This window comes from Ictidomys tridecemlineatus, unplaced genomic scaffold (genome assembly GCF_052094955.1).
Source record: "Ictidomys tridecemlineatus isolate mIctTri1 unplaced genomic scaffold, mIctTri1.hap1 Scaffold_5510, whole genome shotgun sequence".
Taxonomy (NCBI): domain Eukaryota; kingdom Metazoa; phylum Chordata; class Mammalia; order Rodentia; family Sciuridae; genus Ictidomys; species Ictidomys tridecemlineatus.
In genome coordinates, this window is record NW_027523670.1 from 17,231 (window position 1) to 20,676 (window position 3,446).

Below are 3,446 nucleotides of genomic sequence, written 5' to 3' on the forward strand. Positions count from 1 at the left end.
TCCCGCTGAGGGAGCTTGAGGCAGTACCTGGCGGGAGAGCGGCGCCACTCAGGTCGCGCTCTAGTGGTGCCCGGGCTCCCCCTGGCGTGGCGTCCGCGGGCCTGACCCTGCGCTCAGCCCGTGGCAGGCAGCTGTGCAAAAGCGGACGCGCTGAGGCCGCCCTTTCCACGAAGTTGGCCGCCGCCCCCAGAACTTCTGTCGCCTCCAGCTTCCCAGGACGCGGCGCGGGCTCCAGGCCATCCTGAGGGCGGCAGGTGAGTTGCTTATTGGAGGCGCCATTCGGACCCACTGATGGTGGGGATGGCGCGTGGCGACTGTGACCAACTGACAGTTGGTCCCTGTGGTGCGGGCTGATGGGAGCCGGGTGCCCCGCCCACCCAGGCCGGCCTACCGCCAGGGGGCGCCCTCAAGCTGGGTAGGGGCGGCGGTTGGGCGGTTGGGCGCGTGAGCGAGTGTGGCCCCACAGGTCCCTGGGATGGGCTTCCAGTGGAGGGGGGGGGCGGGGAGAATCCCTGGAGCTGTGACAGTTGTGCCTGGAGGCAGAAGCACCAGAGGATCAATAATAACCCCTGGTTTGGCTGCCTTCCAGTTGACTCAGGCCACCTGTTAGGTCCTTGCTTCCTGAAGCTTTCCCTAACAATGCCAGCTCACACCTAAAGCTCCTTTTTCCATCTCCATTTTGTACTTAGGCTAACTTTTTGTCACTCTGTGTTTTATGTTTCTAAGTTGGATTATTCGCTTTCTACAGATAGATTGAGACTGTCTCCAATGAGGCCTTTAATATTTATTTTTCCCGAAACTCAGTTTTTATTTTTGACCTACCAGCAACCGTGAACTGAGCCTTTAACAGGTGCATTTCCTTCCTTAATTCAGCTAATGAAACAGTTATAGAACACCTACTATGTGCATTCATTGTGCTTGGTGCTATACTGGACACTTACCATGCCACTTGTGGTCTAGCAAACGTCCTTAGTGCCCTTAACAGTTGCAGTGGTCAAGCAGAGTCCTCAGGGAAACCAAGACACCAGCAGGGACTGAATCATGGTCTAGTAGAATCAGCAGTTGGCACTGTGGTGGGACAAGCTTTTCATAGATGACATAGTTCCAAAGTTGTGGGCAAGAGTCCTATCAGGGATGCAGGAGTGGCAGCAACTGCCATAACCCACCCATACCAGGGATCCAGAGGGGTGACAACAGCTGGCTTGACTACCTGGCTGTGTGACAGAGTGATTGGTGACTGTCAGTCGAGCCTGTGGACCACTGTAGCTGACTGTTGAATAGTTGGGAACATGTTGTGGCAGTGACCTAAACAGACACCCATTCCTCCCTTTCCCATCATTCCTGAGGAGCTGGGATTTATTCCCTGTATTTCAGGCCCTGTGGCCTCACCTCTCATCCTTATTCTACTTCCTCACTTTTGTCCTCTGAAGGGGGAGCAGATAGGTTACTGCAGTAAAGGGTCCTGCAGAGGTCACAGCCTGGTGGTGGTGGCAGTGATGTGGCAGGCAGCAAGGACACCAGGCTCCCATGCCCTGTGTGGCCCCTAGGAGAGCATGTCCCTGTTCTGATCCACAGTAGAAGGAGGCAATGTGAGTGTCAAAGTCAGAATTATGTCTTTTCCAGTTTTTCCTCATTATCAAACACATTGATGCTGAAATCTCATTGTGTTTGGATGTGCAATCACCAGGGACTTCAGCAAAACTCAAACACCAAACCATGAGTTGAAAAATGAAACACTTTATCCAACCACATCCCATTAGTCACCTCTAGGTCCACTCCTGGGACCATTCTCATTGCTCTCAGTCTGGGTTCCATGGAACCTTCTCATCATAGGACAAATCGTATTTGAATAAGTCCGGTATCAGGTGTTATAATTTCAAAATGAGGTGTCCACTAGAAGCTCACGTGTGAGACAATGAAAGAAAGTTTTGGTGTAAACAGATTGGGATGTAAGAACCTTAACATAAACAGTTCCTTAATCCACCAATATGGATAAACTGAGGGGTAACTCTAGACAGGTAGAAGTTGGTTAGAAGAAGAAGGTGACTGAGGGCATGCCTTTGGGGCTTATACTTTGTGACTGGTGCTTGCTCTCTCTCCTACCGGGTGGCCATGTTCTGAACTGGATACTTCCACCACATACTTCTGCTATGATGTTATGCCTCATCTTGGGCCCAGAGTTATAGAGTCAGCTGTCTAAGGACTGACATAAGAAACTGTGAAGCAAATAAATTTTTCCTCCTCCTTCTTGTCAGGTCTTTTGGTGATAATGTTTTAAAAAGCTGGTTAATGGAATATTACGCAGCACTAAAAAATGACAAAATCATGGAATTTGCAGGGAAATGGATGGCACTAGAGCAGATTGTGCTTAGTGAAGCTAGCCAATCCCTAAAAAACAAATACCAAATGTCTTCTTTGATATAATGAGAGCAACTATGAACAGAGCAGGGAGGAAGAGCAGGAAGAAAAGATTAACATTAAACAGAGACATGAGATGGGAGGGAAAGGGAGAGAAAAGAGGAATTGCATGGAAACGAAGGGAGACCCCCATTGTTATACAAAATTACATATAAGAGGTTGTGAGGGGAATGGCAAAATAAACAAGGAGAGAAATGAATTACAGTAGATGGGGTAGAGAGAGAACGTGTGAGGGAAGGGGAGGGGGGATAGTAGGGGATAGGAAAGGTAGCAGAATACAACAGTTACTAATAAGGCATTATGTAAAATTGTGGATGTGTAACCGATGTGATTCTGCAATCTGCATTTGGGGTAAAAATTGGGAGTTCAATGATTTTGAAGAATGGTACAAAGGAAATTCAGTGGAGGAAGAGGAGAGTTTTTGAGAAGTGTTTCTGTACACAGGCAGTATATGGTTTGTACAGAACCCTTCCCAACATATAGGAATTTGTCTCCTACTTGATAGGTCAAGAATCCAAATTCAAACATACATCTATTAAATTTCTATGAGTCTAAACATGGGACAAAGTCCTTTTGCTCTTGGGTGAGATGAAGATTACCAACAGACAGTATCATCCCAAGAACAAGAAAGGAGCAAAAATGACATCTGAGATGAAGAAGAGATATTTGGAAGATATCTCTGTAAGAATAAAAGAGCAGAACAGAGATTGATAGAAATGTTTGCAAATCATATAAAAACATTTGTTATATGCCATTTGAAAAAAATCTAAGCCTAAATTTTAGAAATTAAAATAAAGTCAAAACACTGGCAAAATGCTTTGAAAAGAGATATCATTAAGACAGTCATATACACAGGAAACAATCACTTGAAAATTTACTTATCATAATCAACAGCTTTGTAAAAACTTAGATCACAAGAGGATACAACTGCACAACAGTTGAAGACCTAAAACTTAAATGTCTGGCTACACAAAATATTGGTGAGAAAGTGTAGGGAGCAGAACTCTTCGGCACTTAGTGGCTTGGTA